The sequence below is a fragment of the Pseudorasbora parva genome, chromosome 11, assembly GCF_024679245.1.
Source record: "Pseudorasbora parva isolate DD20220531a chromosome 11, ASM2467924v1, whole genome shotgun sequence".
Taxonomy (NCBI): Eukaryota; Metazoa; Chordata; class Actinopteri; order Cypriniformes; family Gobionidae; genus Pseudorasbora; species Pseudorasbora parva.
This window is the reverse complement of record NC_090182.1, coordinates 32845366-32860308: the sequence shown is the minus strand read 5'-3', so window position 1 is coordinate 32860308 and position 14943 is coordinate 32845366.

Sequence of the window (14943 nt, the reverse complement as noted above, 5' to 3'; positions counted from 1 at the left end):
TTTATGAAATTGCACTGTCCCCTTTTAAATAAACCATTAAATGAAAATTGTTTTCAATTTTATTCAAATTATTTATATACAAAAATATGTCAGCAAATTAAGTTGTGGTGCTGTGAGATCCAAATTTAAAATCTTGTATGACTTCCATGAGCTTGAAGGACTGCATCCATGCGGTTTGGCAAGGATTCATACAATTTATTGATGAAGTCATCAGGAATAGCTAAGAAAGCAGTCTTGTATGCCTCCCAGAGTTCATCAATATTCTTTGGTTTCGTCTTCCATGCGTCCTCTTTCATCCTACCCTACATATGCTCAATGATGTTCATGTCTGGTGACTGGGCTGGCCAATCCTGGAGCATCTTGATCTTCTTCGCCTTGAGGAACTTTGATGTGGAGATGGAAGTATGCGATGGAGCACCGTCCTGCTGCAGAATTTGGCCTATTTTATGGTTGGGAATATAAGAGGTAGCTAAGATTTCTTGGTATTTTAGACTATTGATGTTGCCTTCCACCCTGCAGATCTCTTGCACACCCCCATACTGGATGTAACCCCAGACCATGATTTTTCCGCCACCAAACTTCACTGTTTTCTGGGTGAATCTCGGATCCATTTCGGCACCAGTAGGTCTCCTGCAATATTTGCGGCGGCTGTGGTGTAATTCAACAGAAGATTCGTCTGAAAAATCCACCTTCTGCCACTTTTCCAGCGTCCATCCTTTTAGCAGGCTGTGGGCCTTGGCAAATGCCACACGGTTTTTCAATTGTCTTTTGTTTAGTGCTGGCTTCTGGGCACTGATTCGACCATGGAGGCCATTTCGAGACAGAATCCGACCAACTGTTCTGGTTGACACAGGGACTTCAGGTCTCGTGGAGCTCTGCTGCAGTGGAAAATGGGCTGGCCTTGGATTTTCGAGCCAACAAAGGGTCCTCTCGAGCAGTTGTCTTGCGGGGTCTGCCTGACCTGGGCTTGTCAAAAACGTCTCCAGTCTCTTCAAATCTTTTTTTTATCCTCTGTACTTGACGCTGAGACACATTGAAGGTGTCTGCCACATCAGCAGTGGATCTGGTCTTCAGCCTCTTGATAATCAAAACTTTAGTCTCAGGGTGAATCTTAGGCATGTTTGCAGAGGTCTAGTTGCAGTTGATGTGAAGGTCTAGTGTACTGGGGTTCTTTTTATACACACTTGAGACCTAATTGATCCATTATTAGTCACAGGTGAAGCTCATATGACAAGGTGACAACACTTATGTCTTTGCAAAAATTGACTCAATGGGGTTTACCAAGCTGTGAATATTAGAATACTTTTTGAAAGTTTAGTTTTTCACTGAAACATTATCACAAAAGCTGGTGGGATTAAAATGAGCCATTTCTTGTAAAAAAAATCTTGATTAGAAATATATTTCAGCGGCACTTTAGGTCAATTTGTACACAAGCGACAAGACTTTTGTCAGGGACTGTAGACCTTGAATTGAATGATGAATTGAATTGAATTCAAGCGACAATGCGCACACTGCAAAGCATTTGTTTTTCATGTCAGCATGTCATAAATAGAAAGAGGCAACAGTTTACTGTATTTGTCGCTCACATCACACCGCATCCAGTGTAGACAACATAGCGGACTATAAGGGGCTCTTTTTTCCGGTCGCGCTGCTCACATCCGGTGTAAACTAGGTGAAACAAGACAGATTTTATTAACAAATTTTAAATGGATAATGGCAAGACATCCTAGGTGTAAATTACATTCTTCTGGTTTATTATGTGTCAAACAAGCTTTTGCTGTGCTTAATGTATATGTGAATGATAGCCTATATTAATCTTTTTGAAGCTTGAAAATAAAGTCTAGATGTTCAATGGAAAGCCAAAAATTAAAAATAATAATTCTGAAGATGAATAAAATTCTTATGTGATTGGAACAATACGAGGGTTAGTAATTTATGAATTATGACTGAATTTTTATTGGCAAGTTGACTATCCATTTAAGACAACTTGAATGATCAACTATCAGTCACTGTACTCACTTTTTAATCGAGTCCCGGCCCTAATTTCTATATTATATTTTAATCTGTTATATTTTAAAATATATGACAGACAGTGTACATTAGATTATTTCATATTTACCATGTATACAATATATATGATAATTATATACTATGTAATATAAATCAATATATTTAAGACATATGTTCCCATATAAATCTGATTATATTATCCAGTACATTGAGGTATATTATCTCATATAATTTTACATATATATTTACATATATATACAATGACTCTTCCAATATATAATTTCAATATACATAGCAATATATTGAATAGTATAATAATATGTATATATTCAATATGTGAAAACGGCAATAATTGCAGTATTGTCCCATATATTGCAATATATAACTTGCATATATATAATATATTATTATATATCATATGATATATCACATGTAAATTTCACAATATATGGAGACACATGAAATATATTGTCAACTAATATATTGAGAAATATATTTTTGTTGCGTAAGGGATGTGTCCTACCTTGTGTCTTGAAAACATCTGCTGACTCTTCCTTTTAAATAGTAATAGACCTGCCAGGATCGTAGTTCAAATGAAATCAATGCCATTTTTGTCCTTGAAGACAAAATACAAAATTATTAGGGTAATTTAACTCACAATTAAGACAACATTTAGGGGCAGTTTATTTTTATGATTCATGACAAGACTTCTTTCAACCACTGCAAATCTAGCATTGACAATTACCTGACACCTTTACAAACCCAAGGCAACTTCAGGATAACTGCCAGTGAAAATATAACACACAGGAAATGTTTATGTTTATATTAAGAAAGTCAACTGTAACCACAACTTTCAAGACTTGACCAGTATTCTCCTGAAACAATACAACAGGACTGTGAATGATAGACAGACTGGACTTTGAACTTTAAGCTTTTAAAAAATTATATTGCTTCAGAAGACTTACAAGTTGTAATAAAAGACATTTATGGTCATAATTACTTTTGCAAAAATAGCAATTCATTCAAAAATTAAAATTGAAGAACAAACTTATTTTAATAACTGTTCATAACGTTATCATTTGCACTTTGCACAGTAACGTTACAAAATCCCATTGATTTGTTCAATGTTAATTCTAACTTACTTACTCATAGTATTTTAGCCATGTTGCTGCCATTGCACCTTCGTCTTTTCTCTGAAAAGATTTAAAAGCATGGCAACAATGTGTTAGTGTGAGTTTCAAATGAGAAAACGTCATGAGGAACAAATAACAGTTTAAAAGGTTATATAACGTTAGCAAAACAGGATCTAACGTATTCATTAAAATTAGGCAGACCACAATTAACTACATATGTCCATGAATTATATAGTATATTAAATATGTAAGTTTTGTAGGATCCATCTCATTATAGCCTAATGCAGATAGGCTACCATCATAAACAAAACATCGAAAATACATCTAATTTCACAAATATTGTTCTGATATAGGCTATTATCAAATGTTTCTAACAGCCCATTTCAACAGCACAAACAAAAATCTATTTACCATAGTAAAATATTGTGTGTAAAATATTGTGTTATAGCCTATTGACTGGATTCACGTTTTTTAGTCCAGTCAACATTTACAATTCTAAATGTGAACTGAATATGAAAATATCAATTGATTTAATGTTTTTCAAATATATTTCTGCATATGTCTTCTATATGTCTTCTTAACTAAGCACAAGAAAGAAAATTAGTTCAACATATATTTTTTTGCTTTTCCAACATTTTATTAATTGGAGTTTTTAGAGTGCATGAATAAATAAAATGAGACAATGAGATTAAAAGAAGTATATAGCAGCAAGTAACAACACAAATCATTTATTTTACAAGACATGTTTAAAAATAGTACAACTGTTTTTTTTAAAGCAAATCATTTTAGGGTACGGTCAATTGTTATGATTTAAGAAGTAAACATCAAATAACAAGCACAATAAATATTTTGTGCTACTTCTGTTACATGTGCCTCTCTCTTCAGTGTTGTCAAGTTTTGTCGGCCTTCTTTGGTGGCTTAGTTCCAAGTTAATGTATGGTTTACTATTAGAACTCGCCAGTCTTTTGGTTGCTTTCTGAATTTTGTCTCAACACTGATTGTTAAAGGGGGGGTGAAATGCTGTTTCATGCATACTGATCTTTTTACACTGTTAAAGACTTGGAATCCCATACTAAACATAGACAAAGTTTCAAAAGTTAAGGTGGACATTTGATGGGAGTATTTCTTTGTCAAAAATACTACTTCCGGTTAGTCATAAGTTTCGGCAAGTTTTTTGAGATCATGCGTCCCCTTTGACGTTAACGGGGGCGGAATTTCCTTGTATGGGCCTTACGGACAATTCTACCGGAAGCGCGTGAGAGAGAGCGAGGGAGAGAGCGAAAGCAACAGGCTACGCCCATCAAAGCGCTGGCTCGTAGGCTGCGCTGCACAGGTAATGTGCACAATTAACAATGACATCAAAAAGTGCGTTTTTGGTTGCCAGACCAAGACAGTCCTGCACAGATTCCCCAAAACCCCGCGTTAAGGCAACAGTGGATGTAATTTGCTTTTCCGGATCAGCAACTGAGTTGCGCGAATGTTTATATCTGTTCGCTGCATTTCGGTGCCGACTGTTTCATAAACAAGGCCCAGCTCGACACAGGATTTTCCCGATCGCTTAATGCTGAAGGATGGAGCAGTCCCAACGTTAGAAGGGTGAGTGAGACTGCTTCAAATGTCTGTGTTTTTGCCTATGCTCATCAAGTAGCCCAAACATGATCACGTATAGCTAATTGATCAATGGAGCATGCGATGTGTAGTGCGTGTACATTTGTTTAGCTGGCCACTATATGTGTAACTTTATGTTTGTGTATCGTAAAAGCACTCCAAACAACAATACACAAAGAGGGGGGAAATATGTTGAACTAAATAAGCACGCTTCTTCATTCAAATGCGCTACTATTCCGTGTCTTTCTATGTAAACACTAACTAATCCTGCTGTGCAAAACCGGTCCGCTTACTGTCTACACAAACCACGCGTAAACACACAAACACACGTGCACAACTGCACTTCCCACATGTACACCTTCAAAGACAAAAATACGACGATATAATTCAAGTATAAATATGTAAATAACACAAGCCGCTAAGCATATTATATAGTTAGTGTATAACCTACCACATAGAGACGTCCTGCTCTAGTCGTTTTTGCTGCTGCTCCTGTTCAACTGCAGCCTCTGGGTCTGATTCCGGATCATAGATGTATGGCTTTATCTGATTAAAAGCCATATTTTTATTTTGAATAAAGTTTTTTTCCCGCTGTTAGGGATGACGCACTCGACTCAACACAATAGCAGCGCGCTGCTGCACAAGTCATTATTTAGCTCCGCTCACACGACACGCCCCCACCCGCTCGGCTTTTTTCGGAAAGACTCGGAACAGCGCATCTTTCTTATATAATTATAAAAAAAATAAAGACTTTTCGGAGATATGCAGGATGCAATGCTACTCTATAGGTACTCAAGATTGACATGACACTGACTGAAACTGAGTGTTTCTCCCCCCCTTTAATAAATCAGAAAAAGTTTTCACAAATCAGAAAAGTGATGTTAATGACCCAGATGTGGGCAAACTGACCCATTCTACACTGTAAAAGGTTTCACAGATCAGAAAAAGGTTTCACAAATCAGAAAAATATTTCACAAATCAGAAAAAGGTTTCACAAATCAGTAAAAGGTTTCACAAATCAGAAAAAGGTTTCACAAATCAGTTAAAGGTTTCACAAATCAGGAAAGTGATGTTAAAAAGATTTCACAAATCAGAAAAAGGTTTCACAAATCAGAAAAGTGATGTTAATGACCCAGGTATGGGCAAACTGACCCATTCTGCACTGTAAAAGGCTTCACAAATCAGAAAAAGTTTTCACAAATCAGAAAAGTGATGTTAATGACCCAGATATGGGCACACTGACCCATTCTGCACTGTAAAAGGCTTCACAGATCAGAAAAAGGTTTCACAAATAAGAAAAAAGTTTCACAAATCAGAAAAGTGATGTTAATGACCCAGGTTTGGGCAAACTGATCCATTCTGCACTGTAAAAGGCTTCACAAATCAGAAAAAGATTTCACAAATCAGAAAAGTTATGTTGATGACACAGTATGGGCAAACTGACCCATTCTGCACTGTAAAAGGTTTCACAAATCAGAAAAAGATTTCACAAATCAGAAAAGTGATGTTAATGACCCAGGTATGGGCAAACCGACCCATTCTGCACTGTTAAAGGTTTCACAAATCAGAAAAAGATTTCACAAATCAGAAAAGTGATGTTAATGACACAGGTATGGGCAAACTGACCCATTCTGCACTGTTAAAGGCTTCACAAATCAGAAAAAGATTTCACAAATCAGAAAAGTGAAACGTGGGCAAACTGACCCATTCTGCACTGTAAAAGGTTTCACAAATCAGAAAAAGGTTTCACAAATCAGGCTCATTCTAAAACAAGAGAGTTTGTGTATAGCAGTCTGTGTGTTTGTTAAAATTGATAAACTCGAAAAACGCCCCTTATTCAAATTCGGCATAGCAGACTCGCCAACCTATTTACGGTCGCACATCCTGATTCTGCCGAGTTAGATGCGTTCCTGGGTCAACAAGGGCGGTGCTTAAGGTAAAATTGATCAACCAATCAGATTACTCACGTCACATCTGCCAGCTTGCGCCACTTTTTGAATTTACCACTTTGATGACTCCGTCATTTCACAGAGGTAAGTGCATTTTATTTACTCTGTATAATGTATTATTTTCAATTTCATGATGGATTAATGTGCCAACATTCACTAAACTGGTCAAATAAGGTTCAAATCGCAGAACCCCTCTCCCAACCGGTCACTGTGTGGTGTTTCCCCGCGATCGTTTCGCCCGATCCGTGGTCATGTGTGGTGTTTCCCCGCGATAGTTTCGCCTGATCCGCGGTCACTGTGTGGTGTTTCCCCCGCGATCGTTTCGCCCGATCTGCCGTCACTGTGTGGTGTTTCCCCCGCGATCGTTTCGCCCGATCCGCCGTCACTGTGTTTCCCCGCGATTGTTTCGCCCGATCCGCGGTCACTGTCGTGTTTCCCCCGCGATCGTTTCGCCCCATCCGCCGTCACTGTGTGGTGTTTCCCCCCGCGATCGTTTTGCCCGATCCGCCGTGACTGTGTGGTGTTTCCCCCTCGATCGTTTCGCCCGATCCGCCGTCACTGTGTGGTGTTTCCCCCCCAGACAGCAAGCTAGCATTGAATCAATATTGATTTTCCATCTGAATCATCGTTATGGTTGATATTGAAATTTCAATGCAAAATAAACGTTGAATCAACATTGCCATATCGATGAAACCTGACGTTATTAATGTTGATGGCAACAACATTGGAACAACATTGATATACTTTATTTTTATGATTGATTATGCATTGATATTTGGTTTACCGGGCGATTGTCACTGTGTTGAAAAGTCATTGATTTAGAGTTGACCGGGAAACGACCTGTTGTTGAAAAATCATCGACATATAGTTGACCGGGAAATATGATTGAAAATGCATCGATATATGGACGTAAAGAGAGCATACACGTCACGGACTGCAGTGCGAGAAGTCAGCATTTTCTCGACGTCTTCGGATGGACCGAGTGAAAGACGATTTAAGAGTAAGTAAAGACAAAAAAATTAAGTCATTATCAATGTTTTTTTTAATAAGAGTATTTTGAGATCAATTTTAAGGCGAAAAAGTCAGAAAAGAGCTTTAAATGGAAATATTCTCGGTTTTTGCCTCATTCGCCTCAAACGGCCTCAAGCTTTGAACTGAAGAGACACTTTTAATATAGTGGGTTTCTTATTTTTTACGTTTTTGAAGTAAATTATGTTAAGAGAGGGTTATCAACAGATTCACAGATTTTGATTAATTTATCTTCGCGATTCAACTTGAATGTAAATTAATACTTCACTCAAGGAAACAGGCAATATGTAATACGCTAAAGGTTGAATTATGTGTATATTTTGAAGCGATGTTAAAATTAATGTTATGTATGTAATATTTCAGATTATGAGTTTCGTGTTTTCATCTTGCCCACGGCGAAAAAAGGCCTAACCGTCACCGGTGTCGGGTCGACGGCTGTGTGTGCGAGGAGAGGCGCGGTCGCTCTCGCGACCAGAGGGAAAGACGGTTCATGGTAAGTAGCCGGTTTAAAAATTCCACGACGTTATCAGTTGTTTTTGAAACCATGTTTGCTTTTTTGTAGATTTACGTTACCAGGTCAGAGACCTATGAGTGCTTCTTCTGAGTTTATGTGAGTTTATTTTAAGAAAATAAATGTTTCTGTTGTCTCCTCCCTGTTTACTTCAAATTTTTATGCAACAAAAGTATGTCTTCTTGTTCACATTTTATCTAAATCACTTATGTCCGTGTTATTCATTGCAGAACTCAAACCAACTTTGGAGAAGTGGTCATCTTCTTGGTCTTCCTTTCTTAAATGGATAGTTCACACACAAAAAAATTGTCATTTACTCACCCTCATGTCTTTCCAAACCCGAAGACTTGTCCATGTTCAGAACGCAAGTGAAAATATTTTGAATATTCTCAGAATTTTTTAAAAATCAATTTAAAATATAGATATTCAACATTTCATTCACTTCAAAAATACAAAGTGATCGTATAAGTAATCCATTTATATATGAATGAAATTCTAAATGCCATATAAAATGATATATTCAGACTTGAAAAAATTGAGTATTTAAAAAATATCTTGTATAGAAAATAAATTTTGTATTCCAAAGATTAAACGTTTTATGGTTTTGGAATGACATGAGGGTGAGTAAATTATGACAATTTTCATTTTTTGGCGAACTAACACTTTAAAGAGCAATCCTCCAAGTTCATCAAAATTTGTAAGGTATGTGTATGTCATGTCTGTTTTAATAGTTCAACAAAGTAATAGTTTAGTAGTTTAATTTAAATTAACCAATGCACATATTGGGCAATTTTGAAAAGTGCTTTGAATGTAGGGAAAACCTGATAGGCTAGCCTACAACACTGGACAAATTGCCTTATCCGATCACTAAATTTGTTTCCAAGTGTGCCAATATGTTCTGTTTAACTTAAAAGCTTTTTTTTTTTTGCACTGTGCTTGTATTTTCTGTTTTAGATGCTCTTACACAGCAGATAGGGACAGCCGCTGTCACCCAATTTACTTTTGCCCAGGCTGTGGAAAAGTGGCTGCGCTATACACCACACCGGCCAGGAGGGACTGGACCAAACCATTCAGACATCAGAGGACCATGAACTGTAAACAGGCTAAACAGGACAAATAATGAAATTTGAGGCCAATAAAATGTTGTTTTTTTACCTTACAGAGTGTGGTGTGGTCTGTGTTTTAGGCTAGGCTATAGGATAGGCATACAAACTTTCAAATGTTCCATCACTTTTTAACATCCTGTATGTAGATAAAGCAGGATATTCATTATAGGCTATTTAATTTAATCACATTTTCGTATGCCTAGTAGTGATTTTCTATGGCTTAATAATGATTGAAATTCCATTGAAATCACGTTGATCCATAGTTTGGTTGAAATTTTAACATTGTTTCAATATTCCTGATAGTTGAAATACCATTGAAATTCCGTTGATCTATGGACAGGATTTCAACATTGTTTCAATATTAAAACAGGGTGCAAAATGATGTTGAATCAACATCAGATTTCAACGTTGATTCAACGGCTTAATGTTGACAACACAATGTTGATTTAACATTGTTTCAATGACTATTTGCTATCTGGGCCGCGATCGTTTCGCCCGATCCGCCGTCACTGTGTGGTGTTTCCCCGCGATCGTTTCGCCCGATCCGCGGTCACTGTGTGGTGTTTCCCCGCGATCGCTTCGCCCGATCCGCCGTCACTGTGTGGTGTTTCCCCCGCGATCGTTTCGCCCATCCGCCGTCCAGTGCTTTGTTGTGAAAAAATTCACAAATCAAGAAGATCAAGATGACACTGGTTTCAGTCTTCTAAGTGTCCAACTTTTGGAGCTATACGCAATATAAAATGAATAGTCATTGTGAAAAAAAAGCAGTTTCGGAGCGGAGGACCGCATCACTAGAATTCACAAATCATGAACTATGACAACAACTATTATTTTGCATGTCTACGAATGCGCACAGGGGATTTATGGCCAAACTAAATCTGAATGTCGAACCGCAAGCTATCTTTACTGCGGTGATCTAAAATGCTCCTTGAGTCACTTTGTTCACCCCGGAGCTTCAGCTGCTTTAGTCAAATTAACTAGCATCACATATGATAGAGGAAACTCGAATTTGATTAACAACCCATTTAAATTTAGTTGTAAAAAGGTTGTAATATAAGGAATGCGTGAGTTTGCATTAACGTTACCTTTTGCTTTAACGTAGTAAACGTTACTGTGGCGCGAGTGAGATGTGGAAAGATGGCCAGCTGTCTCAAAAGCCAGCGTTTATCTGTCTGACTGTGAGAAACCACAAACATGACAAACTGGGGTGTAAAACAGCATATTTAACTCCAAACGTTTACAGTACCGTTGATAACACTGATGCAATAGCGTGTTTGCTCCTATGTTAGATTGTTTGCTGGCTAACTTTACACACAACATTACTGAGCTGGTTAATCTTCGGATAAACATAAAACAGGTACGAGAATAACACAGAACACGTTCAAACATGCCCGAAATATGAATAAATAAGTTTGAAATGCTTACCTGTTGTTTTTCTTGATTGTAGCGCGAGTCGTCCTGCTGTGATTGGACTGAAGGAGGGAAAATTGTGCGTTTTTTGTTGCCTCGGAAACTCACCTGGATGATACTTTGACATGAGTAAATGTAATGACTTTAAAAGAGCTTAATGTAAGACTGTAGGCTTAATATGAAGTGGATTAATGTATATACTATTGCTTATTTATTTATTTTATCAGCTTTTAGTTATTTAATTAGCCATAGATGTAAAATACTAGATTAAATAAATATCTGTAACTTAAACCATTAGAGTTAAAAAGTTTTAGTAACTTATTTAGATTGAGGTTTGCTTACAATCATACATTTTTGAGTTAACATCACACATATTTGTTAAGTTGAATTAACTTTTTTGGTAACATTAAGTAAAATGAACTTATTTAATTTAGTGAATTTCACTGTTGGGTTTTACAGTGTAAGAGCCTCTTTTGAAAATGTGTTTTTTGTTTTCATTTGTGTGTACATACCAACTTCAGTTGTGGAAAGGATTTTATTTTTAAATACTTTGTGTTCTGTGTCCAACTTGGACAGAAATCACATTGAACCCCATTTACCTTCAAGACAACGTCTTGTTCAGTTATTAAAGACGCATGATTTAATTGATGTTTGGAGACAACTTGGTGGAAAACAAAGACAATACACGTGGACTCATGTTCGTGATGGCATGATTTCTTCAGCAAGACTGGACAGGTTTTATGTGTTTAAACATCATTGTAGCATTGTTGAAAGTTGTTTTATTACTCCATCATGTCTCTCAGATCACAGTATGGTTCATTGCAGAGTTTTTTTAAACTAGCCAATGAGTGCATATTGGCACTTTAACACCAATTTTTGAGTGATTTGTGTTTTAAAGAAAGCTTAAAACATTTTTGGGATGTTTTTAAAACTACAAAGAATTAATTTAGAACCCTGCAGCAATGGTGGAATTTTGGGAAAGTCCAGTTAAAACAGTTTTGTCAGCAATATTCTCAGAATGTCACTAGAGAAGTAACCATGATGTTGAACACCTTAGAGACTGAGATTTTAAAACTGCAATAATTGGCTCACTTGCATGGAAATCAAAGTGATGTGGAGGGTCTCATAAAAAATAAGAAGACTCAGTTATCTGATTTGTTAGGGGTTAAATTCACTTAAAGCACAGGGTGCTTTGGTCAGGTCACGGTTTCTAAATGTAAATGAGATGGATGCACCATCAAGGTTTTTTTTTTTTTTTTGCTTGGAGAAGAAAAGTGGACAGAACAGGGTCATTCATGCTCTACGTTCCGCATCTGGAGCATTATTGACTGATCCCAAAGTCATTCGAAAGCGAGCAGTCACTTTTTATGAGTCTTTATATAAAAATGAACTTGGTTCAGATTATAGGAATGACAGTGACTTCTTTGATAATCTTCCTCAGGTGGCAGAGGAGTTTAATGCAAAGATAGCAGGTGCCTTGACCATGGAGGAGCTAAATAAAGCCCTCCAAGGTATGGAGCTGGGAAAAGCATCAGGGATTGACGGTCTGGACTTTTATCTAGACTTTTATAAGTCATTTTGGTCAGAGATTGGAGAAGACTTGCTAGAGGTACTGAATGACAGTTTAGCTGGAGGGCTACTGCCGCAGAGCAGTCTTGACTCTCCTACCCAAGAAGGATGATCTGACAGACATCAAGTGTTGGCAGCCAGTCTCCTTGCTGTGCAGTGACTACAAACTGCTCTCTAAAGTTCTAGCTAATCGATTGGCAGAGGTTATGGACCAGGTCATACATCCTGACCAAACATACTGTGTCCCCAGCAGGTCAATCTTTGATAATGTTTCATTGATTCGAAATCTTCTTGATGTCTCTAAGGTGTTAAATTTAGATTGTGGTTTAATATCATTGAATCAAAAGAAAGCTTTTGGGGGCTTTTGGTTTTTGTCAAAGTTTTATATATCAAATGAAAGTTCTCTATAGTGACGTTCAGAGTATTCTCAAGGTCAACGGTGGGTTATGTGCTCCTTTTGGAGCTTGTAGAGGTATTAGGCATCAGAATACGCTGATGATATTGTAGTTCTGATTAGTAAGCAAAGTGATGTAGATGCTTTATCTGAATTGCTTGTAAAATTTCAAGATCTATCTTTTGCTAATATTAATTGGAGTAAAAGCGAAGCTTTACTTATAGGAAGTTGGAAAAGTGGAAAACCAAAACTTCCTGCTGGTTTACATTGGGGAAATAAAGGTTTTAAATATTTGGCTGTTTATTTAGGTAATATAGACACAATAGTACATAAAAATTGGGAAGGTTTAATTGAAAAAGTCAAAGGACGCCTGGACAAATGGAAGTATTTGACTCCAAAATTGTCATACAGAGGACGCATTTTAATTGTTAATAATTTGGTGGTGTCTTCCTTATGGCATAAATTTGCCCTGTGTAGACCCTCCTTTGCAGCTACTTTCAAAAATACAGGCTATCCTGGTGGATTTTTTTGGGATAGATTACACTGGGTCTCACAAAATGTATTGTTTTTGCCTAAAGAGGAAGGTGGTCAAGGTGGTCATCTTCAAAGCAGAGTTGCAACTTTTCGCCTGTAGTTTGTGCAAAGATTGTTGGATGGACCTTTACATTGTAGCTGGCGTGCCGTTTCTTGCCTGATTTTACGTAGTTTTGTAGGATTGGGGCTGGACAAAGGACTTTTTTTGATGCATCCCCAAAAAATGGACACTTCTACATTGCCAAGTTTTTATAAGAACATTTTTAAAGTTTAGAGTCTCTTTGATGTCTCTTTGAGTCCAAAGTCTTGGGGCGACAGATGAAAATGCACGATCGCCCCTGGACTTCAGCCTCGTCTTTGGTGTAAACAATAGTCTCTGGTTTGATGACCAGAGAGATCTTGTTTCACTGTGTTCAATTAAACGTTCAGATATACACGATTAATACAATTTTAAAAGTTGTAATGAGGCTCTGTGTTCTGTGATTGAGGATGAATTGTTTTTTTCACATAATTTGTGAGAATTTAATTATTATTTTTTATTTTTTAAATGTACTGTGTTGTAGGAATGTATTGTGAATAGGATAGTTTTTGTAATAAAAGTGTTGTTAAAATTCAATTCTCTCTCTCTCTCTCTCTCTCTCTCTCTCTCTCTCTCTCTCTCTCTCTCTGTGCGCATGTGCTGAGTGAGTCGGCGGATTCTGGGGGGGGGGGCATTTCAATGGTACTGAGAGCATCTTTGATAGAAATCATGTTGAACCACACATGGCCTTACAAAAGCGACTTATTCAATTATTAAAAACTCATGAGATTTTTGATGTTTGGAGAAATTTTCATGGTATTCAAAGTTAATATACTTGGGCCCATGCTTGTGATAATTTGTTTTCACTGGCAAGGTTGGATAGATTTTAATAATTTTTATATTAAAGATTTATTTTTTTAAACACCAGTTTAATCTTTTTAGAAGTTCTTCAATTTGTCCAGTGGGTCTGTCTGATCATAGCCTGTTATAGTGTGTTGTATCTTGTAGTTGCATCAAGCCAAAAAGTGCTTATTGGCACTTTAATAGTAACCTGTTATGTGACGAACATTTTAAAGATATTTTTAAGGAGTTTTGGAATAATTTTAGAGCTACAAAAACTTATTTTCAGTGTTTGCAGCAGTGGTGGGATATTGCAAAATTACAAATCAAGCAGTTATGTCAATGTGGCAAGGGGGGCGTGGTTCAGCGAGGTCTGCAGCGGGAGAGAGAGCCGCGGGACGAGCGGTAAGTGAGTGGGTTGGACGCAGATTGATAACACCTGTTTCTGATTCCAGTAATGGGTGTGGAGAGAGCTTAAAACGCTGGCAGAATCGGAAGCATGGGAGAGAGAGACAGACTGCTGACGTTCCCCCACAGAGACATTGAGCTTACCGGAACCCGGAAGTGGAACGACCCGGAAGCGAAACCGAAACTGAGCAAAGGAAAAGTCACACGCTGAAGTGTGCACGTTGTTGATTTTGAGTTATTAAATAAAAGAGACGTCAGCAGTCCAAGCCGACCCCTTGTCCTCTTCCTTCCTTATCTACGAACTCTTTACACTGGTGCCGAAACCCGGGAAGGAAGCAGGACCAAGCCGCCGCCATGCAAACACCGTCCTCCACCCCACTTGCGGAGATCATCTCATCCCTCGCGGACCTACACCGCAAGCAA